This window comes from Acanthochromis polyacanthus, chromosome 15 (assembly GCF_021347895.1).
Source record: "Acanthochromis polyacanthus isolate Apoly-LR-REF ecotype Palm Island chromosome 15, KAUST_Apoly_ChrSc, whole genome shotgun sequence".
In the NCBI taxonomy this organism is placed as follows: Eukaryota; Metazoa; Chordata; class Actinopteri; family Pomacentridae; genus Acanthochromis; species Acanthochromis polyacanthus.
Window position 1 is genome coordinate 29,447,171 of NC_067127.1, and position 26,041 is coordinate 29,473,211.

Here is a 26,041-nt window from a genome sequence, read left to right on the forward strand (position 1 = left end):
ATTTCTCCTCATATTTTTATTTACAAATAGAATATTAGCAATTTTTCTGTACTGAAAATGGCTGGAATTGACTGCAGCTTAAAGGGTTAGTCGAGTTCAGCAAGAAATTTTATATTTGTAGTTTTGTTTGAACAAATTGACAAATGCTTGGATTTCCTCTATATTTGATTAGGTGTCAAAACGGAATAACAAATGATTGAAGAGTGCACGGATTGTTGTTATAGTTTATCAGATATTTGCTGTTTGATCAGTGACTATGCACTAATATTCCCGATCCTCAGCTCAGTGTGAAACATTTTTTTCGTCTAATTTTGGCAATCCACTGAACGGTCTTTTGGAAAACGGTGAAGGCTTATAGAACCGTTATAAACACCAGAAGCCGAACATAATGGTACACTACAGTACCTCCCATATCGACCTTGAACACGCTGAAATATGATTTTTTGTTTTGCCGAGAAAACAATGTTTTTCTTTTTTGATTCCATGTTATCCATGCTGCGAAATAGCCTCCGGAAGGACCTGTAAGCCCTCCCGGTCAGAACCCGGAAGTTAGCATTTTGACGTGCACAGGGTCTATTGAAACATAAAACAAACACAGGACAGACAGAAAGGTGAGGCATAGACAGTGTTCTAAGAGAAAAGGTGCATTTTATTTGTTTGTGCTCTTTGATTCACATCTTAAAACCAGTTACAAATCTAAGACCCTTCACAAACACCAGATATGACAGAATCCCAACTGGATCAATCATGAAGATGTCAGGAGACCAGAAGAAGAATAGATAAAGCAGAGTGAGATCTACAGACACTAATCCAGCAACCTCCACTGACTCAGCGACCGGAGGAACAAACTCTATTGAGTTTTGGTAAGTGCTGGTGTGGTGGCTCTGGCATGCATGAAAACCTCCACCAAAAGGAGGGAACTGTCTCCTCCAGCCCAAGGAGGTCCACACAGCCCCCCCGCAGGAGCCACCCGCAGAGAGCCAGCCCAGGAGCCCGGAGCGACCCCCGCCGACACAGCCAGAGTCTCAAGGCCCGCGCAGCAGAACGGGCCATAGCAGACCCCCACGGCGCCCCACCGGCCCACAGCCCCCCCCCGGTCCCCAAAGCCTCTCCTCGGTGCAAGACACATGAAAGCCCGCATAGAGTTTGCCAAAAAACACATGAAGGACTCCCAGACTATGACAAATAAGATTCTCTGGTCTGATGAGACCAAGATTGAACTTTTTGGTGTTAATTCTAAGCGGTATGTGTGGAGAAAACCAGGCACTGCTCATCACCTGCCCAATACAATCCCTACAGTGAAACATGGTGGTGGGAGCATCATGTTGTGGGGGTATTTTTCAGCTGCAGGGACAGGGACTGGTTGCAATTGAAAGAAGGATGAATGCGGCCAAGTACAGAGATATCCTGGAGGAAAACCTCTTCCAGAGTGCTCAGGACCTCAGACTGGGCCGAAGGTTCACCTTTCAACAGGACAATGACCCTAAGCACACAGCTAAAATAACAAAGGAGTGGCTTCAGAACAACTCTGTGACCGTTCTTGACTGGCCCAGCCAGAGCCCTGACCTAAACCTAATTGAGCATCTCTGGAGAGACCTCAAAATGTCTGTCCACCAACGTTCACCATCCAACCTGACAGAACTGGAGAGGATCTGCAAGGAAGAATGGCAGAGGATCCCCAAATCCAGGTGTGAAAAACTTGTTGCGTCATTCCCAAGAAGACTCATGGCTGTACTAGCTGAAAAGGGTGCTTCTACTCAATACTGAGCACAGGGTCTGAATACTTATGACCAGGTGATATTTCAGTTTTTCTTTTTTAATAAATTTGCAAAAAAATTCTACATTTCTGTTTTTTTCTGTCAAGATGGGGTGCTGAGTGTACATTAATGAGAAATAAAATGAACTTTTTTGATTTTGGCAAATGGCTGCAATGACACAGAGTGAAAAATTTCAAGGGGTCTGAATACTTTCCGTACCCACTGTATATTGTATTTTAGGGTGACAAAGTTTATCAACCCTATGAGACTATTTTCAGGGTTATTTTACTATCTTTACTTTTAAGCTTTTATCTTGGTTTTTATAAAGATTAGCCATGCATGCTGTATGTTTTTTTAAATAGTCTAGTCAATCCAGATAGTTTCCATCATTTGATATAATAATACTTTTTAATGTTAGCCTTTATATGATGCAAAATAAATATTTCATATTATTAAAAAAGTTTTGGTTTTCCATGAATTTTATAATAAATTCTGTGAGTAGAGTGGAATATTGTTTGGAATCAGGAAATATCAGAACTATATGACTTAAAAATTGGGAAAAATATGTGCTGAGTTTCTCTGAATGCCAATATTTTTGTCACAAGGTGTGCACATATTACTGAAAGAAGTGACAAACCAACTACATGTTTGCCAGTTTAATATCTATGCAATAATTGTATTGCAAAGATGTTAATAAATCTAGACAGTGGTTTCAACTGTCAAACAACAGTAATGTGTGTGAAGACAGATACTGAGTTGTATGTAGGCTGTGAATATAATTCAATTTTTTGTAAATTCAGGACTGTTTTTGTTGCCAACACTATTTCACAAACAAGCAACTAGCTTTGTTGGAAAGGTCAATTTGTGCAGTTTAATATCTGCTCCACCTGGCCGCAATAAATATTTCCAATCTTGTATCAGATATCGCTGAGAAAAAATATAAGAAAGACAGGGCCTAGAAAGTAGAAAAGCAAGTACAAAACAATAATAAAATAAAATAAGTAGCTGATATAAAGCGAGAATAAAGTAATGTTGGTAGTTACAATGAGGTAATTAGTAATATTGGATATAATAATTAAATATTGCACCTGAAAAATGATATGAAAATGAAACAGACACAGACAGACTCACCTCCGTCCTCTTCGATGTCATCATCTGACTCCTCGCTGTCCACAGGTGGTCGGTTGTCTCGAAACAGAGGCCCCTCCCCCTCGCTACTGACTCCGCCCCCTCGCTCCCGGGCCCAGATCATGAGGGCGGTGTCGGCTCCGCCTACCGTCAGCAGTGTGGAGTCATCCTGAGCCCAGCGGACGTTGGTCACCTGAGCGCTATGGCCCACGTAGCGCTTAAACCGAGCGTACTGTCCCTGGAAAGAGGAAGCACACACAACAAACATGAGTTATTAAAGATGGTTTTAGAGATTAGAAGTCTTCACACCACCGAAATTTTGCACTGTGGAACCAGAGCAAAACCCAATGCTGTTGTCTTGTGTCACCAAAACAACCAAGAAGAATTTCATGACCCAAAAAATTGGTTGTATATTCAGATGTTTAGAAGACTCTTAAATATTTCTGTCACTACCGAGTGTTTGAAAGGTTTTTATTGTCATGAATTCCATCTCAACTCATCAGGGACCTTCTGCTCAACCACTGCTGATTTTTGTGCAATTCTTTCTCCTAAATTATGGATATCTGAAATGGTATCTGTCAAATTTTATTTTGATATGCCAAGAACCTTTCACAATTTTTTTTAAAAATAACCTGTCAACACACTTTCAGCATAATTTTCCACATGTTAAATTTAAGGCTATGTTTGTGCGAGAATATCTTCGCAACTATTAAAGATAAAAGTATGATTTTTTTCACTGTTGCTTCTCTTAAACTTAACTATATTCATAAACTAAATCCTTGAACTCTATTCGACATGAATCAGGCTATCCAGCAATATTTTTCGTTTTTGTGGTACAGCTTGTCAAATCAACTAAATTACCGATATAAGTTAAACCAAAATAACTTCCTTTTCATTTTTATGAACAAGTATTTCATATCAAAAAGTATTCTATATCTTTTATTATGTTTTATTGTGACATGCAGCTACATGTGGTTCAGAAAATATCAGTAGCTGACTTTTGCATTATCTTTTTTTTTGTTAATTTGTGCTCAAAGAAGAGACATTTCAAGACGGCTTCATTTTATATAAATATATATATATATATATATATATATATTTTATTTTTTTTTATTTTTTTTCTTTTCAACTCACCCACAAACAGAGATTATTTGATGTACTTGTCCAATATTGCAGATGTTGAATTTGATTTGATTTGAATTTATTTATTTGATAGGGACGATGCAGTTTAACATAGTTCCATTACTTAGCATGAATCTGATGTACTGCACAGAGAGTTTATAGCAAATGCTAATTTCCAACTCTTGTCCCTAGATGGGCCTTCAAATATAAAAGTCAGAATATTTAAAATCATAAAATAACAGAAAAGTTTACAAAAGAACAATAAAATACATGTTCAGATAAAAACAAATAATGACACAAACCAGTTCAAAATAAGTTAATTAAAAAAAACATGGCAAACTAAGAATGATTACAGCTCTGATTTGCTTTTAGCCAGCACTTGACCTTCATAGAGAAGGTTTTTAAAACCCTGAGATACAATATGAGATACAATTGAAAATTTCATGTTTTTATCTTTAATAGCTCCTGAGATTTTGTCGTTCAAACAGCCTCAAATTTCAACACGTTGAAAAACCAGACAGGCAAATTTCCAAAAAACGTATTCTGAAAAATATTTGATACATCAGGATGAAATTTCACAAATATCTTTAAAAACATCCATATTTTGAGTGATAAAATTTTCAGGTAAATCAGAGATGATCAAGTAGAAATAAATTAAGATGGAATGAATCTAAGCAGGTGGTGGAGACCAAAAAAGCAGCTAAAAGAATCTGAATTTTGCACTTAAAATTCATCAGATGGACACAAACACGACTCCAAATGATGGCCGTGTACTTTTGGATGTAGAAATACATGTCAGTGTTGGTTGTCGTGTGGTTTCAGGTTGTGTTTTTGTGTCGTACTCTGACAGGGTATCCGAACAGCTTCAGGAAGCCAAAGTCATCTCCGGTGGCGAGCAGTGTTTGGTCTCTGGTGAGCGTCGTGGCATTGACGTCGGTGATGTCACTGTGCGTCGGCCAGATTCCCTCACAGCTGGAACCCAGAACACAAGTCCAGCTGGACCACTCGATCCGCTCCAACTACACACAAAACAACACAAAAACACAGAATTATAATCTAAACCAGAAGTTTTGAACTTTTTTTTTAACATGTAGCGTGTTCTTTATGATGCTAATGTTTCCTTGTGTGACTCTTGTAGTGTTGTTGTTGTCATGTATAAATATGTGAAAAAAAATGAATAAACCTCTGATGACTGACACACAAGTTAGAAAACCTTTGATTATTGAAACTAAATTGAGTTAACCTGTAATTTCTAGTCAGTTTAAATGTTGAACATGGTTATAAACAGCACAACTTCCTCAGTTTTGGATCTATGGACTGTGTCTATCTGCATGTTTTCATCATGGCTCCACATGGAGCATAGCTACCAGATCTGGACTGTACTTAAACACTACATACACACATTATTTATGAACAAGTGTTCATAGTGTTGATACACAGATGCAGCTTTTACCTCAGAGTTTCTGATGGTTTGTCGTTTTCCTCTCGGTGCTTCGAAGAAAAGTTGCTCTTTGGCTCCAGTGTTTACCTGCAGCAGTTTACCTGCAAAACACAGCAAAAAGAAAGAAGTCCATCAGCAACATTGAAGTGTGCATAAAAAAGTAAACATAACAAGATAATAAAAGTTAAAACTTTTCAGTCAATGAACATACTCAGAGGTTTTGTTACTACAGCTTTACGTGTCTGATACTGTGGTGTTGATTTGCTGAATTTAGCGGCTACGACACATTAAGCATATAATTATAACATAACTACCCTTGTTTGAAACAAGTTCATTAACCCAAATTAAAGAAAAAGAAATTAAGTCATACATGTTAGCCTTTAAACATGATTCTATGCTGTTAATAAAAGGGGAAGCAAAACAGAATTCATGTATGTTTGTAATGTAGGGATGAAGCAATGATAGATGTGCTCTCAAAAAGTTTTGGTTTTTCCATAAAAAGTTCAGATACCTTGTGAATTTTAATAACCCTCCGAACCCCAAAACCTACTAGCAGATTTGAAAGTCATGTTGTATGTTTTTTTGAGCCATTGAAGATGATTTTTGAGTCATTGAGAACAATTTTCATTGAGTCATTTTGGACCATTCATACTATTTTAGACAATTTTTGAGTCATTTTGTACACATTTGAGTCATTGTTGACCATTTTTGCCCTGTTAAACATGTGCTGAGTCATTTGTACCATTCTTACCACTAAAATTTGACATAAAACAAGTAGAGTTTGGTGAAACACTGTTTTCTTGAGTCACTGAGGACGATTTTGCCAAAATGGCACAATTTTTCAGAGCCAGAATGTGCAACAACAGGAAAAATTGTTGAATTTTCAACTTTTGAAACGTTCAACGTTCTAAACTCTAAGGAGCAAAAAACCTCCAGAAATTACAGTTAAAGGTGTTAAACTCTACCTCGGGCGTCCCAGTCGATGTGTGTGATGTAGCTGGATGCTCCTTTGCAGATCCCGACCCTCTTGCTGCTCAGAACGTTGTAGATGTCAACAAAGCTGTCATGTGATGCCACAGCCAGGTATTTACCTGAATCTGGAGCAGGTGAGAGAAAATTATGTTAGTGTTAATACATACCACTGAAACCTATCAAAAAGTTTCTAGAGAGTAAAAACATTATCAGTTCTTAGCAAAACACTGCTCATTAATTAAACTGTTGGTGCTACTAAAATGGGTTAAGTTTTTTGTTTTTAAAGCAAATTATAGCAGTACTTCTCTAGTACTGGTACACATGAAGCACTAGTCTTGTCAGGGCTCCCTCCTCACCCCCGTCCTTCCCACCTGACATCCCAAATACCCCTTTTCCCATCTGTTCCTCTCTCCTGTTCCTCTCCCTCTCATGCTCCTCTCTCCTGTTCCTCTACCCCTGTCTCGCTCTCAGTCTCCCATCCGCTTCTCTATGGAGTAAGATTACTGTCAAAAGTGTTCATCCACGATTCTAACCATTCGTATTCGTAATGTTAAACATTTGTATGTTAATAAAAAATTTGTACACAAAATTCTGCTGTCATATGCATGAGTTTGATAAATTAAGGGTTAGGATTGTTTTTACGAGTATGAACCTAAAAGTTGTGAGTGTAACTCTAATTTCTACGACTACGAAGTCTTCCCTGAGGACGAATTCAAGTTTATGGGTACGAGTAGAAAAATACTGGAATGACGTCACACAGGTCACAGGGGAAGGTAATCAAACACCGATTGCTGGGAGTGGGCCAAAATACCTGTTGACAGCTGCAGAACGCTCATTGACAAATACAGAAATCGTTTAATTGCAGTGATTGCCTCAAAAGGTTGTGCAACAAAATATTAAGTTATGGGTACCATCATTTTTGTCCAGCCCTATTTCATTAGTTTGTTTTTTAAATAATTATGTTAATCAACAATTCAAAAGTAATGGCTGTTCTCTTTCAAACCTCCTTCGGTATCTCACTATGGGAAACGCCCTCTGGCGTGACCGATCATGGAAGCTCCAATGACACCACGTCTGTCATATGACAGACCAATCATCTCGAGATGCATGGGGCAGCCTGCCCCCCTTATAAGCGCCCCCGCGCTGCACCCACCATTCTCGTTTTCTTCCACGTGAAGATCATCACATAGCTCCTCAGCGGTCCTGATTTTGGATTTTCATTCAACTGCTCTTCCGACGCGCCGTCAAGGTAGTCACCGAGCGTGAATATCTGATTCAGGATTCACTTTTATCGCTGCTTTCGTCGCGAAAGTGTGTGTTTTTGTTCACTTATCACGCTAACCGTTAAGGTATTAGGGTGGTGGTGTTTTATTACTGACCGTCGAGGTCGGCTATGGCTACCGCTTCCTCTAAGGGGACAACGGCTAGCGGCAAGGTGAAGGACGTCGAGTCCCGTCCTTGCCCGGCCTCTTGCGGTCTTAGCATTTCAGGGAGAGACCCACATCCTCTCTGTATTGCTTGTATGGGAGTGCAGCATGCTCAGGCTTCACTCGCAGACTCCGAGTGCTGCCAGCACTGCAGCACTATGCCAACCAGGATCCTGGAGAGGCGCCTCAGGGTCTCGGCCAGTTCAAAAGCCGACCCCTGCCTCTCCGATAGCGCCGTCAAGCCGGTTACAGCTAACATAGACTGGGCTAACCCCCCGGTGGCGGATTTCCCTCCGCTATTCGACCAGCTCCTCGACTCGGAGGACGAATACGGAGGGGGGGGGCGGAGAGGAGGATGATAACCTGGACCTCCTTAACGACGAGAACGAGGAGGATGACAAGGACGCAATCCTCCCCCCGACTCCGGCATCCCGACCCAGCAGCTCCGTTGGCGGAGAAATCCAACCCCCCTCTTCACCCTCGGAGGTCGACCTGCATGAGGTGTGTAAGCGGGCAGCATCCCGGCTGGGTATAGACTGGCCCGCATCATCGGATGACAAGGGCGAGGAAAGGGATCTATACGACGGCAAAATTCTGCCTTCTCGCCCAGCGTCAAAAAACAGGTCATGCCCATCGTCCCTGCATGCATGAAGGAGATGAAGCGGTTTTGGGACAAACCGTTTCGCCACAGAGTCCCCGTCAAGGGTTACTCCAGCCTGGACGTGGCTAACAGCGAGGAGTGGGGCCTCGGAGATCCCCCGGCAGTGGAGCAGGCGGTGGCTTCTCACCTCCACCCCAGCCACCGGTCCGCGCTCACCGCGGCGGGTCCCACCCTCCCGGGGAAGACGGAGCGCTTCTCTGCCGCCATGTACCAAAAGATGTACAAATCAGCAGCCCAGTCAGTGAAAAACTTAAATGTTGTCACTCTGCTGACAGCCTACCAGGCTGAACTTTTCCAGGAGATGGGGGTCCTCCTGGATAAAGGCTCCCCAAGCCCCAAGATATGGGAGGAAATATGTGTTGTCACCGACCTCACTCTCCGTGTCTCTAGAGGTGCGGTACAAGGCTGCGGCCGTGTTATGGGGCTTGCAGTGGCAGGGGAGAGAGCGCTCTGGTTGAACCTCTCCAGCCTGTCTGACCAGGAAAAACAGGTCATTATTGACGCTCCCTTTAACCCGTCAAGGGCTAAGGGCTTATTTGGGGAGGCTGTCACGGCCATGCAGCAAACCAGTGACCTGAGAAAGAAGCAGGGAGAAGCCTTCGACCTCTGCCTTCCTCGCAAGGTTACCTCTCGCCCCACACCGCCATCTCGCCAGGCATTTGCGGCTACAGCGAGAGTGCGCAGCGGCGGCTATAAGGAGCCCAGACCACGCACGTCTGAGCAGCCAGCGTCTCACCAACGCGGAGCTCAGCATCAAAGGCAATGGCCCAAAAAGTCCTTTGCCGCAGTAGCTGCCGCTCCAGGCACCGATCCAAACCGTCCGTCCCGCCCTCCGGACGGGAAGAAGAAACGGTCGGCCTAGGTGTCGTGGTTCGCGGGAACAGAGGCTCAGCAGTCAGCACTCACGGAGATCCCTGCTCTGAGCCCCCTCGGAACAGACCACGTGTTTCCCTCTCCTCCCAAGAAACGGAGGATGGATGTTTTGGACCAATGTTCCGGTCAGCGCTGTGTAACGGCCCCGTTTGGTCATCCCGTTCACAGACAGAAATACGCACTCGTTCCCCCAGTGCTCAGTTTCTTTTCCCCCCTTCGTCGCTCCACGGAGACAGTTCAAAGGGAAGTGGGAAAAAGTGCAATGTTCACACTAAGCACTTCTCCTGGTTTTTCAATAAAAAACAAGCTGTCGCAGCCAGGTTCATTCATAAAGCCGAGGGCGCAGCAAATACAAAACAAAAAGAGAAATCAAGAGGTGCAGGACAGTCTGTCTCCCCCAGAGGGCGCAGCTGGTCCATTGTTAAGCTTCAGGCCACCAGGCCCTCTTGCTGTCAACACAGAGGAGTGGTGCGCATGCACAGTGAGCCCCTGGGTGTTTACAACAGTTACCAAGGGTTACAGGCTGCAGTTTGCAATGAAGCCGCCCCGCTTCAACGGTGTGCTAATGTCAGAAGCTACGGGGGAAGCCGCGGAGGCTTTGGAGAGCGAAATATCTTCTCTATTAAGCCGAGGGGCAATTCGCATTGTACCGGAGGGAGAGAGAAATCAGGGGTTTTATTCCCGGTATTTCCTCATTCCAAAGAAAGGAGGTTCATTACGTCCGATCCTAGATCTGCGTTGCCTCAATCTACACCTCCGAAAGTACAAATTCAAAATGCTCACACACAAGGTTCTGTTCCGATCCATTCGTCCAGGCGACTGGTTCACTTCAGTGGATCTGCAGGACGCTTATTTTCATGTAAGCATATATCCCGCACACAGAAAATATCTCAGGTTCGCTTTCAGGGGAATGGCATACGAGTATCAGACCTTGCCTTTCGGGCTGTCACTAGCCCCGAGAGTTTTCAGCAAGTGTGTGGAAGCAGCCCTGAACCCGATGCGAGCATCGGGCCTCAGAGTGTTCGCGTATCTGGACGATTTTCTCCTTTGTGCTCCCAACAAGGAGAACGCGGAGAAGGATACGCGGGGACTGATAGACAGGCTGAGCAGCTTGGGCTTCAGTATAAACCCCTTAAAGAGCTGTTTGTCTCCTACTCAGAAGATCGAGTATTTGGGCCTCGAAATAGACTCTGTTTCATTTCGGAGTTTTCTGTCCCATGCTCGGGTGGAGAAATTTCACCAACACCTGGCTTTATTTCGAAGGGGAAGTTCAGTGTCATTACGGGACTGTCTCCGGCTGTCAGGGCTGATGGTGTCATCAATATCTGTCATTCCACACGGGCTGCTGAAAATGAGGGATTTTCAGCGCTGGATATCCTCTCTGCGTCTGGACGCACGACGTCACCTCAGGCGTATGGTGAGGATTTCCCCGGAGTGCCTCCTGGCTCTCCGTCACTGGAGAGACCCGGGGATATTCACTACCGGCGTCCCATTGGGAGCGGTTGTGATGAGGAAGACAGTTACAACCGATGCCTCGTTAACGGGGTGGGGAGCGGTTTTCGAGGGGAGGTCAGTGAACGGGACCTGGCCCCCGACGCTTCGTCAGGCTCATATAAACTACTTGGAGCTGTTGGCTGTTTTCCGAGCCCTCAGACATTTTCTGCCCCTCCTGGGGAAGTGTCATGTGCTGGTCAGAGCGGACAACACGACAGCAGTGGCCTACATAAACAGGGAGGGAGGCACTCGCTCTGTAAAATTACACAGACTAGCTCAGAGTCTGTTATTATGGAGCAGCGAGCACCTGTTATCGTTACGCGCGGCGCACGTTCCGGGTGCACTGAACAGCGGGGCAGATTTACTCTCCAGGGGGAATCCCTTGTACGGGGAGTGGAGACTGAACCCCGAAGTGCTTCTCCGGGTGTGGGAGAGATTCGGCCGAGCGTCCGTAGATCTCTTCGCATCGCACGAAAACGCGCAGTGTCCCCTATTTTTCTCATTACGAGACCGGGACGCGCCTCTGGGAGCGGACGCGTTGGCGCACCCGTGGCCAAACGCGCTGCTGTATGCTTTCCCCCCTCTCTTCCTCATCACTCCAACTCTGATCAGAGTAAGGGAGCAGCAGCTTTCATTAATCCTGATAGCTCCTTACTGGCCCAGCAGACCGTGGATGGCGGAGCTGATACAGCTCATACACGGCCAGCCATGGCCGTTACCGTTACGCGCGGACCTGGTGTCACAGGCGCGCGGGCAGATTTTTCATCCGAACCCCGAACGTCTAGCTCTCTGGGCCTGGTACGTGAGAGGGTGAATTTACACGAGTCTGGTCTCCCGACGAGGGTGATTGAGACTATTCAGTGTGCAAGAGCACCTTCCACGCGATCATTATATGACAATAAATGGCGCGTGTTTGAAAAATGGTGTGAGACTAAAGTTATCATTCCGTTTCAGTGTTCTGTCCCAGATGTGTTGTGCTTCTTGCAGGACTTATTGGACGGTAATAAAGCTTTTTCCACCATTAAGGTCTATTTGGCCGCTATTTCAGCTTGTCACGTGGGCTTTGGAGGTGCGCCTATCGGGCAGCATCCTCTCATAAAGAGGTTTATGAAGGGTGCGCGTCGGCTGCGTCCCGTGCGTAAACACCCGGTTCCGTCATGGGATTTACCCTTGGTTCTGGAGGCGCTCACAAGGTTGCCCTTTGAGCCGTTAGAATGTGCAGATTTAAGAGCGCTCTCTCTTAAGACTGTCCTGCTGCTGTCTTTAACGTCAGCTAGACGGATAGGCGAGTTACAGGCTTTGTCTGTGCATGCCTCATGCCTTCAGTTCTCCTCAGATTATGGGAAGGTAACGTTGCGTCCTAACCCAGCGTTTGTACCTAAGGTTAGTGATTCTGCCTACAGCTGTTCCACGCTTGAGCTGCTCGCTTTTCACCCACCGCCGTTTGCAGGGGAGGATGAGAGACGGCTCAATTTGCTTTGTCCTGTGAGGGCGTTACGCATCTACATGGACAGGACTAAGGGATTTAGGAAGAGCAACCAGCTCTTCATATCGTGGGCTCCCTCTCACAAGGGGAGGGCCCTGACGCGCCAGCGCCTGTCACACTGGGTGGTGGAGGCTATAATCTTGGCGTACGAAAGTCGTGGGTTGCAGCCCCCGGAGAGGCTTCGGGCCCACTCCACCAGGGGTATGGCCACCTCATGGGCCCTGTTCAAAGGCACATCTGTGAGGGATATTTGTGCCGCTGCCAGCTGGGCATCCCCACACACATTCATCCGATATTACAGGCTGGACGTGACCGAGACGTCTCTGGCTCATTCAGTCCTGAGTGTGGGTACATCTTAATTGCGTGCTAGCCCTTGGGGAGGGTTTAGGGTGTCGACTCATCGCGGGTCGCGGCTTTGTGGGCTTCGGAGCATGCAAATCCGGGAGTGGGCTATATCTCCCATAGTGAGATACCGAAGGAGGTTTGAAAGAGAACGTTAGGTTACTCATGTAACCCCGGTTCTCTGATAACCGAGTGAGGTATCTCACAACACTGCCCTACTTGCATCAGTGGGGTGGAAGAAATATGCTTGAGAATGGTGGGTGCAGCGCGGGGGCGCTTATAAGGGGGGCAGGCTGCCCCATGCATCTCGAGATGATTGGTCTGTCATATGACAGACGTGGTGTCATTGGAGCTTCCATGATCGGTCACGCCAGAGGGCGTTTCCCATAGTGAGATACCTCACTCGGTTATCAGAGAACCGGGGTTACATGAGTAACCTAACGTTTTTGATTATTTAATTTTCAATAAATTTTTATTTATTGTTACTTTTGTGAGTTTCAAGTGATTTCAGTGAGAATTGTGGGTTTTTCCTTCTTTAACTGAGGGGTACCAACAATTTTGTCCACGTGTGTAAATGAATCAATTGACACTGAAACTTTGCAATAAAGTGTCTTATCGTCTTTCTTCTCAATCATCAGTACTTGAGGTGACAGTCTAAACAGTTTGTTTGGTATATTGGTGTTATCTGATACTCTCTTTGGTAAGGATTGTAAATTCCATTACTATACAGAATTATGTGTTTGGACAAACAAGTACATTATGCCCTTATGCCATTTTTCCTGTGTGTTATATAAAATATACCACATACATGAAGAAAAGTGCCATTTTAATACTCATAAAATAATCATACAAAACATAAAAATTCCTTAAAATTCAGATTTTTAATTTAGCACCAAACAAAGAGTTGTAGTATGACCAGCAGGAGACAATTGATGGCTCCAGTGATTTTGGTGATTGTACAGTGTGTAAGAGTGAAGTTATTGAATTTTATTACTAATAAAATGATAATTATAAAAAATACAAATTCCTTAAAATTCAGATTTTTAATTTAGCACCAAACAAAGAGTTGTAGTATGACCAGCAGGAGACAATTGATGGCTCCAGTGATTTTGGTGATTGTACAGTGTGTAAGAGTGAAGTTACTGAATTTTAATACTCATAAAATAATCATAAAAAATCCTTAAAATTCAATTTTTCATTTAGCACCAAACAAAGAGTTGTAGTATGACCAGCCGCAGCCGATTCATGGCTCCAGTGATTTTAGTGGCTCTACAGGGTACAAGAGTAAAGTTATTGAATAAATGTGTTGTGTCTCTTTTCGCTGTTGCAGCGGTTTTGCTATTTGCAGACGGTCCCTGTTCACTCGTTGCACCGCCGGCTGCTCATAGACGCCAGTGTTATTTCTGTAGCTTGAAAGACAGCGACTTTTGATAAAATTGGCCTTGTAGCACATTGTCTACCTTACAACGATTTGAAAGAGGCATCGTTCATGTTTTGACAACATATATCTCATGAGTTATTGATGCCGGAAGTCCGAATCTGTGAATATCTTTCCAACTTTACCGAACTCCGCCAGATTCATTGTAAACTAAACTAATGCACGTGTCTGAGTTTGCAAAGAACTAAAACTGGACTTAATTTACAGCAATTTAGGCTGTACAATGGGCTGATTCATACGCCAATTGCCACGATTCATAATCTCAAATTATGTTTGTTTTGTTATTAAGCCTCCTTAGCCTCCTCATTAGCCTCCTTGCATTAGAAGGCTAATGTGTCACCGGCCCGGCTCGTTAGCGTGCAAGCTAAGCAGTACCGTCTTTCGTCCATAAACTGTATATCAATTAAAACAGTACAGTTTCATGAAATAAATAAATTACAAGAAGTTGGATGTGTTATTTACTTGACCTGTGAGGCGTCACCTGCCCCGGTAGGTCCACCGGGTCCACCCGGCGTCTACTCTTTATAAATGGCGCATGCGCGTTTGGAGCAATCGGTGTTCGATTACCTTCCCCTGTGACCTATGTGACGTCATTCCAGTATTTTTCTACTCGTACCCATAAACTTGAATTCGTCCTCACAGGGAAGACTTCGTAGTCGTAGAAATTAGAGTTGCACTCACAACTTTTAGGTTCATACTCGTAAAAACAATCCTAACCCTTAATTTATCAAACTCATGCATATGACAGCAGAATTTTGTGTACAAGTTTTTTATTAACATACAAATGTTTAACATTACGAATACGAATGGTTAGAATTGTGGATGAATACTTTTGACAGTAATCTTACTCCATACTTCTCTACCCCTGTCTCTCCCTCTACAGCTCGGCGCCTGAGTGGAGTTCAGCTTCCCAGCTGACTCCACTCAGGCAATCAACCACCTCTACGGCTCCCGCACATCTGAGGGACATCACTCTGATTACTCTCCTCAGGAATAAGAACCGGCTCATCCTTCCACTCCCTGCCAGATTGTTGAACAAAGACTACGCAGTTCAGTTCGCTCTCTAGCCTCTTGTAAAATCTGTTGAGTTCCTGCCATTTTCTTACGTTGTTTTCTCCTGCCTTCACCCAGACCCAGCTGTCCAGGATCCAGCCACCCAGAACCCTCGTCCATTTTCCCCAACCCATTCATCACCGGTTTCCCCCTCACTGGACCCCCCGTTCCTGCCTGGACCCCCTGTCCTGCTTCCCTCCCAACCTCCCGGAGCCTCCAGACCCACCTGGCCAAAACCCCCCACTACATCAGCCGCTCCCCGCTCCTGCACCCTGGTTTTCCCCCCACCGAGCCACTATTCACTCCCAACAATAAAGCACATTTTCATCCCAGCCAGCCTTGGTAGTGTGGCTCTCTGCTCGGGTCCAACCCGCTAAGCCGTGACAAGTCTCTGTTGTAAAAAGAGATTTGCACCATGTTTTGGACATTGTGAGTGCTTCACTACAGATTTTTATCAAAACCAGATTTTACCACGACAGGCACACGTTTGAAGCCTAAAATCTTCTTGTAGTACAATGTAAGTGTGTTTTTCATGTACCTGGGGTGAAGCGGACGTCAGAAATGGCGTCCCGGCGATGGTGGAAGCTCAGCAGATCCTCCAGAGTGTCAGCATTCACCACCAGGACACCGCCATCGCTCAGACCGACCGCCAACGCTTTACCGTCGGGAGAGAAGCCACAGCAGCGACCGCCTGGAACAAACAGTCCATCAGAATTGATATTTTTCTTGCTTGTAATGAGTTTATATTTTCTGCGGAGGTTTAATTATTCCCTGACTTGCTGCTAGTCCGAAGTCAAAAGTTCAAACCCCCAACCCTCCATCTTTGTAATAATTTTTTCCTTCCAGTGACCCTCAGTGAGTCCAAACACTTCACAAATCAGAAATGAACATTGTCTCCTTGTTAAGGTCAAGTAAACAACAAATATTTAGCCACTTTCTGTGCTGAAAACAGTTATTTGTGTTGGTAGTCATCCATAAAACCTCAGGTTAATGTCACACCCTGGGGAAAATTCAACAAAGTCCTAATTTGTAAATCAGTGTATCTCAGTCTTTTATTTAAGATAGCAGCAAATGTGCTAGTTAATTGTGCTTGTTTAAATTAACTGAGGGCTGCACAGTGCAGTAGTGGTTAGCACTTTTGCCTTGCAGCAAGAAGATCCCCGGTTCAAATCCCGCTCTGGGACTGGGATCTTTCTGCATGGAGTTTGTATGTTCTCCCTGTGCATGCGTGGGTTTTCTCCGGGTACTCCGGCTTCCTCCCACAGTCCAAAAATATGCGGAGGTTAATTGATCACTCTAAATTGCCCGTAGGTGTGAATGTGAGTTTGATTGTTTGTATATGTAGCCCTGTGACAGACTGGCAACCTGTCCAGGGTGTCCCCTGCCTTTGCCCGAGTCAGCTGAGATAGGCTCCAGCACCCCCTGCGACCCTAGTGAGGATAAAGTGGTGTATAGAGGATGGATGGATAAATTAACTGAATTTGTTTCTGTCATTCAGCATGACTCAGCGTGTGAGTTTGTGAAATTTAAAATCAAAACCAGATGTACGAAGCATCAGTCTGACTTCAACTGAAATGCTTCAGCAGCAAGTTTCAAATCATTAAACTCGCCAGCTCCGCTGGCCGCTTCGCTGGCTCGGTCCCTAAAAACTGAACTGAAATCAGTTTTTAATGATTGCCTTGAAATCAATGTAAAAGTGGACAAATGGTTTGGATGTGAGGTGTGCAGGATCTTCAGCTAACCTTCCAAACACAAAAAAATGCTGGCGGGTTTAAAAGACATCTTACTTTTTAAATTTTTTTAAAATCACATCAAATATTGTGTAACTTTCTGAACTCCTAAACCTGCAAATGGATTTGAGCAGAATGTTGTGTTTAATAAAATCACCAAAATTCCACCATTTTTCAGAGCCAGAAATTATAAAACAGAAAAAATAGTTAGATATTTTACTTTTTGATGGATGTTGAACTAACCATGTGTGACTACTGTTTTCACCAGGAAAATTAACCAAATCGAAGCTAAAAATCATAAGATTTTATCCAAATAACTTTATATCTAATTTCAAAATTTGCTAAAAAGCAAACTGCTCCTCTCAACAGATTCTGCAAAATTTCCGCTCCCTGATGCAACCAACTGACTCAGTTGTGACCAACAGTCAAGGAGAGTTTTTGGCTGAACTGCAGGCAGTGTTTACACAGAGCAAGGAGGAGACAAGTTAAAAATATAAACAGGAAAGTATCTGTAGTGTGTTGATTGATTGATGTTGATTTCAGGTTTTTTCATTGTTTAAAAAAAACAATAATGAAAGAAATAAAATTTTGATTCATTGACTGATTTTGATGATTTATGCAGTTCCAACTGTATCACACGAGAGAGAACTCATTTCTGAGTTTTCTCTCTTTCTTCATGGTTGTTCTGTTTCCATAGCGGTGCAATAGAGTAAAAAATGAGCCTGCAGTCAATGTGACAAAAAAAAAAAAACACTGCTTGTATTTCAGCAGGTTAATGTACAGTATCTTTTCTCTGACCTCTCTTCAGCTTGCGAACGGCCACCATGCGGTGATTTGCCGACGTCTCCCAGAGTCGAAGTGTTTTATCGTCGCTGACAGTGGCGCAGACAGGAAGTAGAGGATGAGATGCCAAACCCCAAACCTCACCCTCCATGTGACCCTGTGTGCGAAAACACACATTAAATAATTTTAGGTTTATCTATCTATCTATCTATCTATCTATCTATCTATCTATCTATCTATCTTAAAATCGTGATATATCATAAAACAAGTTTATTCCACATGTGTCATTTTAAAAATAGCTAAAAAATAAACTGTTTGCTTGAGCCAGATTCTATAAAAAGCAAAAATTCCTCACTCTCCGATGCAACCAAAAACTGATCAATGAGAAAGTTGCAATCAACAGTCACATGAGAAAAATTCAGGAACTTTTTTAACTGAACTAGGCTGAACTGCAGGCAGCGTTTGCACCGAGCAGAGGAGATGGAAGTAAATTAAGAATGTAATATGCAGTGACATATTTATAGTGCGTGGAGCAAAAATAAAAACATTAATCAGTAGGAAGAATGTAATAATACAAAATTTTATGAATAAAGAACCTTTATATTTTGATGTTCTTCAGAAAATACTAACAAAATAAGACAAACAGGATAAAAGAAAAGTTGATAGACATATACTAACGCAAACAAAGGCCCAGGCATTACTTTGTCCTGAGTTCTGTCTATCAGGCAGCTCAGAGCCTAAAGGATGCTGAGGCAGCATAACACTTCTCCATTTCCTTTATAATTTCATGGCAAATTGTGGAAGACATTCACTGACTAGCATCTATTTTTTTAGGGAAAACATGGGTGAAATTTTCAACAAATTGTTGTAAATCAAAGTAAAATAACTGTATTATCTGTATTTACGAGCTGTGCAATGGATCATAAACACACACTAAAATGTGTTTATCGTGGGCTGTAAAGGGTCTGTTTGTGTGTTCAGATGGCAGCACAAAGCTCTTTTCACCATGGCAACACACAAACACACACACACCTATACTGTGTTTTTCTATCATTGTGGGGACATACCATTGACTCCCATTCATACCTAACCCCTAACCCTAACCCTAATCTTAACCCAGAGCAAAACAATGCCTCATCCTAAAGAAACTTTTTGCACTTTTACTTTTTTCAGTAACAACAACATGGCCAAGAAAACACTTGTGGGGACCGAAATGAGGTCCCCACAAGTGCCATTGTTTTCGGTTTTCCTACAGTTGTGGGGACATTTGGTCCCCACAATTATAGCCAGCACCCGACCATACCCACACACACACGCACACGCACACACACACACACACCTGCACCAGTAGAGTCATGGGTCCGGTCTTGTCTATCTCCAGAACTTCTCCATTCTTGGTTCCCACCAGAATGTGACCATGACCCAGAGTGATGGCTCTGATGGACGGGTTGTCCTCCAGGAGGAGACCTGCAAACACACGCATGCATGCACGCAGACACACAGGGACAAAAACACAGATATACACACATTGTTCAGGTGTAAAGGTGAAGAGATTCAGGTTGAAACATTTTTTTGCATGTACGAACAGATTATGAAACAGCAGACTGCAGTTCTCTTTGTGGTTGTTTTGTGTTTCTTTGTGGTTGTTTTGTGTTTCTTTGTGGTTGTTTTGTGTCTTTTTGTAGTTGTTTTGCGTCTCTTTGTGATTGTTTTGTGTCTCTTTGTGGCTGCTTTGTGTTTCTTTGTGGTTGTTGTGTATCTCTTAGTGGTTGTTTTGTGTCTCTTTGTATTAGGTATTTTGCATCTGTTTGTGGTTCATTTACATACCTTTGTGTTGTTCTATCCCTATTTTGTCTTGTTGAGGTCATTTTGTGTCACTTTGTGGTTGTTTAGTGTCTCTTTGTGGTTGTTTTGTGTGTCTTTGTGGTTGTTTTGGTTCTCTGTGACCATTTCCGTGTGTTTCAGTTGTTGTTTGTGTCTCTTTGTACTTGTTTGTTGTCTCTTGTGACAATTTGTAGTTGTTTTGTATTTTGATGTGGCAGTTTTGTGTCCCTGTAGGTATTTTGTGTCATTTTGTGGTTGTTTGTGTCTCTTTGTAGAACTTTTGAGTGTCTTTGGGGTCATTTTATGTCTCTTTGTAAGTTGTTTGTGTCTCATTGTTGCCATTTTGTCACTTTGTTGTTGTTTTGTGACTATTTGTGTTCACTGTATGTCTTTTTGTGGTTGTTTTCTATCTTGTTGCAATTGTTTTGTGTCTTATTGTTGAGTCACCGTGGGGATTTTGAGTCTCTTTCAAGTCTCATACTATTTCTATTTGTGGTTCTTTTAACTCTCTTGATTATTGTTTTTTCTATATGTGATCTTTTTCTGTCTTTTAGTTATTGTTTTTCTGTCTTTGTAATGATTTTATAACTCATTGTAGTTGTTTTTTTCATGTGTATTTTTGTCAACATTTGTCTTTGTGCAGCTGTTGTGTGTCTTTTTGTGTCTCATCTTGCTGACTATTGTTCTGATTTATTTTCAGCAACTGCTCTCTTTTCCAAAGCAGATGATATTTACAGAGGAATCTGTCATCATGTCCACATGATGGCAGTGTTGGACAGCACAGGTTTTGATAAATCTTTTACTAAACACAGAAACTATGGTGTTGACTACAATTCAGTTGAAAACAGCTATGCACGTAAAAGAAAGGTCACCCTTACAAAAGCATCTGTGGTCTACACAAGGAGGATGACAGGAAAAACTATAACGCAAAAAGGTATTGGAAAACTTCGGTTCATATTTTCAGTTTTAGCTTCAACTAAATCAGTTTTTGTGTTCACTAAGAAGCTACAGACTAAAGCGTTCTCACACCCACTACTTAGATAATATAATCTTATACTATACTGTGAATTTTTCAATATACATTTAATTTGTCTAATGCATGCTGTTTATTCCATACATATTAAAGTTATTATTATTAGTAGTAATAGATGCAGTAATAGTAGTAGTAGTATCTGTGTATAGAAGTACCTTTAGATCCTGGAGACAGCGCTGCTCTCTTGATGGCGTACGTCTTCAGGCAGCGGTCAAACATGTCGTCCCACAGCTCCACCACTCCGTCCTTCCCTCCAGTCACAAAACCCTGAACAGAAACAATTTAACTTGTTGATTATACACATTTGTCATTATCTACAGGTAAATCAATAAGGTTTGAGATCAGATCAGAGAGACAAAGTGAGTACACCTTTAAATCAGGTGAAAAAACAACAACATTGACTCAGATGAGCTGTCTCTCTCTTGAACACAACAGAGACACAATATGACCACATGAAGACACAAAACAAGCCCAAAAGACACAGAATGACAACAAAGACATACATAATTACAGGAGAAACACAAAACTCTCACAAAGAAACATATAATTACCACAAAAAGACACAAAGCAACTACAAAGACACACAGTGTGATCAGAAACACACTAGCACAAAATTACCACCAAAAAGTCAAAACTCAAAATTTGCACAAGAATCTGTAAAACAAATATAAAAACACACAAAATGATCAAAAGTCACACAAATGACCACAAAGCGACACAAAAACATAAAAAAAACCCACAAAATGACCACAAAGACAAACAAAATGACAACGATGAGATAAAAAAATAGCCAAAAAGTGAAACAAAATGACCATAAGACACAGAAAATGACCACAAAAAGACATAAAGCAACCAGAAATGTACAAAATGATCACAAAATGACCAAAAACCGAGAAAAACAACCACAAAATGACACAAAATCACCACAAAAACACAGAAAAAACACAGCGACACAGTATGACCACTGAATAAATTGAGAAAACAAACAGCCAGAAAGAGACACACAATGACCGGAAGATACAGAAAGTGACCCCAAAGACACAAAATGACCACAAATATATGCAAAGCAGCTATAAAAATACAAAATGATCATAAAAATACATAAAATGACCAAAAACAGACATATATATAACAGAATTTCCCTCTGGGGATTAATAAAATCTGACAATAACAAAAATACACAAAATGATCAAAAAAGGACACAGATACCCACAAAAGACCACAGACCAAAATGACCACAATGACACAAAAAATAACCAGAAAGAGACACACAATAATAACAAAAAAGCGGAAAAAAAATCTTTTAAAAAATACACAAAATTACCAAAAAACAGATGTAAACCACCACAAAAAGACACATAATAACCACACAAAACAACCATAAAGAGAGACAAAATGACTACAAAAAGACAGAAAATGACCTAAAAGAAACTCAAAATGGTCACAAAAATCCACAAAACAAATACAAAAATGACCATAAAAGCAGGCAAAATGACTGCATAGACAAAACTCCGCAAACAAAAAAATAACATAAAGAGGAAGAAAATGGCCACAAACATATAGAAAATTACCACAAATAGGCAAAAAATTCCCCAAAATACACAAAACTATCAATCACAGATGTAAACCACTACAAAAAGACACAAAATGACCACAAAGAGAGACAAAAAGACCCCCATATCATCCTTCCCATCCATCACAAAGCCCTGAAAACAAAATATTTAACTTATTAATCACACAGTTCTCAATATCTGAAGAAAAATCAATAACGTAGAGGGCAGTGAGTGATGAATTCAGTAAGACAGAGCTGAACATCATGTCAGATTTCTCTCTCAGTCGTCCTTCAGTCTTGCCTTCGTCTCCGACAGGTTTTTATTCTCGTCCTCCCACTCAGCCTGAGATCATCTGTTTGATGTTTCTGCTTGTCTGTTTTCACTGCAATGTCACAACAACATCCAGACACTCCAAACCCCAAACCTGACAGCAGCATTAAAAGCAGGTTATCTTTAACAAGCAGGAATCGCCAAAATGACAACACATAACAGCCAGAAATTATAAAAGCAGGACAGTCCTTGAACTACCCATATGTGACGTGCGACTCTGCCGGCAAAATTAACCAAATCTACACTCAAAATTCAGACATGTAATAAAATCCTGTTATCATTTCAAAAATTGTCAAAAACAAACTGTTCCCTAAAACAAGCAAAAATTCTGTGCTCCTTGGTGCAACTGAAAAGCCATGACTGAACAAGCTGTGACCAACGGACACTTGACAAAAAATTAGGAACTTTTACATCGAACTGGGTTTGAACTGCAGGATGTGTTTGACAAATGTGACAGGAAAAATGTTTTTAGAAACTCTATTTTCTGAATGTTTGTGAACATTTTCTAGTTAAAACTTTTCAAATGTGATGATCTCTCTCCTTCTTTGTGGATTTTTTGTTTCCATAGGGGTACAGGACTTTAAATTGTAAAAAAAAAAAGTACCACAGTGAGTAAAAAAATGTGAGGAGCCAAAAACACTTGAGTGTTAAAAGTGTTAAAGCAGCTACATACTCTATTTTCTGAAGGTTTGCAAATAATTTTCTACTTAAGCCTTCTCAAATGTGATGATCTGATGAGACTAATTCAGCTTTTTATTTGTCAAATCAGTTTGTCAGCTGAAGATTTTGGACTTTGTTGTTTAATTGTGGACATATTTGACGGTTTCATGTCATTTAATCGACAAAGCACGTGAAAATCAGCATTCGATGCAGCCACAATTTTGATGTTTGTAGTAAATATTTATGGAATTCTAACAGTATATTACCTCACAACGGATATTCCTGAGTTATCTCTCCTTCTAGTCATGGTTGTTCTGTTTCCATAGAAGCGCAAGACTTTATACTACAGCAAAACAAAAAGAGCCCACAGTGACAGGAGCAAAGAAAATGTCCAGAAACTCTACTTTGTGAATGTTTGCAAACATTTTCTCGATAAAGCTTCTCAAATGTGATGATTTTATGAGACAAATCAAGGTTTTTCTTTGTCAAATTAGCTTTTAATCTAAATGTTCGGAACTCTGGAGCTGTATTGTTGACACATTTCATGATTTTACATCATTTTCAAGACAAAAATTTTAAAAAAGAAGCAATTATTGGAGACCCGACATTAACATTTGCAGTCTGGACATATGGCATTATAATTGTGTCATACTGCGCAGAAGACATTTTTGAGTTGTCTCTATTTCTAGTCATGGTTGTGCTGTTTCCATAGAGGAGCAAGACTTTATACTGGAGTGAAAGATTAACTCACAGTGTGTAAAGATGTTAAAGATGTGACAGGAGCAAAAAAAATGCTCTAAAAAATACATGGTTACAGCTACAGACTAATTTTGTTTCAGATCATATCCATTTTCCAAGTGAAGCTTCTCAAATGTTATACTTTTATGAGATTAATTCACTTTCGGGTGCTATTGTAGACACATTTTATTATTCTATATCATTTTATAGGCAAAACATTTCATTGATCAATTAAAACAAGCTTTTTTTGTAATCCTTACTTTAACATTTGTGGTCATTTTAACTGCCACATTGCATTAACGGTATTTTTTAGTCTTCTCTCCTTCTGGTCATGGTTGTTCTGTTTTATAGAGGTTCAGGACTTTATTTTGCTGAGAAAAATGAGCCCACAGTGTAGAAAAACGTCACAGAAGCCAAAAACGTCTGTGAGTTCAAGGCCTGTTGGAGAGGTGAGTCTTTCTGTTTTTACATTTTCTGGCTCTGTAATGATTTTTTTTGTGTTTTTTTTAAAGGACAAGATGACTTTCACAGGATTAAAGGCAGATCTGAGCGTCAGGTGTAAATGTAGCCCAATTAAATATCAGATCCACGCTCAGATTTTGTGTTTATAGGAGCAGAAGCTATTGAGAAAAAAAGTAGAAAACAAGTGATGGGACATGGATCTGAAGTCCAGACTGGAGCTTGTCTGTAAATGGTGTTACATAAAGAAAGAGAGTCGTGAAGTGAATGAAGGGAGGTGAGCAGAGAGGAAGAGGAGGGCAGATGGAGGAAGAACAACACTGGAGGTCTGCTGCTCGTCTGCTCACAGCTACATTTAGACTTCAGGCGTTTAGCCAATGTGACTGTTCAACATGAGTGGGTTCAAACACACACGTACATTGATAGTTCTATCGCTGTGAGGATCCCCATTGTCTTAATACATTCCTGAACACAAAAACACAACCTAAAACTACAGAAACAGCCTTACAAAGCAGATATTATGATCATTCCAAGCTAAAATTTGTCCAACAACAAGAAAACTTGTAAATCTATTGTTAAAACACACACAAAAAGATATCAAATTATGTTTCTTATAGTGAAGCGTTACTAGGTTAATGTAATTTGCAGTATTTACACCTTACTACAAAGAGTACAAGGCTTCAGACTGGCAAAAAAAATGGCTGCAAAGAGGCACAGACAATTACAAAAAAGTACAAACAACAAAAAGATGAACACAATTACAAAATGGGACAGAATAACTAAAAATGGACAAAAACAATTACAAAGAAACACAAACTGACCACAAAGAAACAGACACAACTAAAAAGAAATTTAAAATGACCACAAAGACACACAAACCAACTACCAAGTGCGACAAAACAGATAAAAGAGACAAAAATTGACCACAAAGAGACAAACATACAGAGACATAAATAGTCACAAATGAATGCAAAACGACTGCAAAGACACAAAATAATTACAAAGAGATGCAAAACAAATATGAGATGCACATCAGCTACAAACAGATGCAAAGTTCCAAAAATAAATTCCAAAACAGCAACACAAAAAAGGCATCTTTCGAATGTCTGAACACACTGCGTTATGATCTTTCCAGCTTTGAAGTTGAGTTTGCAGATACCCAGCATCCTTGTAACAGAGAAGTCTGTAAAAGAAAAGTGTGATCACTGCTGATAGTTGTTTTAAGGCTAACTGATTTCACTCTTAACAGCTGGTTGAAGGTCTGTTTCAAACCGGTTCCTCACAAAGACAGAACAAATTCTGACTAAGCTAACAGAAAGCAAAGGTTGGTTAGTAGGAGGAGGATCGTCTGGAGGAGCAGTCGTACTGTTTAATCAACACCTGTTACCTTTGAACACACTCTGAACACACTCCTTATGTGCGGGAAAAAAGTAACAGGTGCCATAATGCTGATTTCATTTAATGCTGGTGAAGATGGTAAAAGTCAATAGTGATCGGGACAGCTAAATTTGAAGATCCCATATGCTGAAATTCCATTTTCCAGTGTTTTGTGTGCCTTAAAAAGATAGAGGTGTAAAATCAAACCGGTGAGAACATGAAGTCCATTCAACTACTCCTTGATTCAATTAGATGGCCTTCACTGCTTCCAAATAAACTAATCACAATAAGCAGCTACTTTACTTTCTACAACTGCTTCTGCTAAACTCTAAAATATCAAAACTACGAGCAAAACTCACC

General features: G+C 41.5%; 1 pseudogene; it reads right to left on the bottom strand.

Moving 5' to 3' along the window:
* LOC110965432 (echinoderm microtubule-associated protein-like 6) overlaps window positions 1–26,041 on the bottom strand; it is a 155,876-nt pseudogene that overhangs the window by 37,688 nt on the left and 92,147 nt on the right.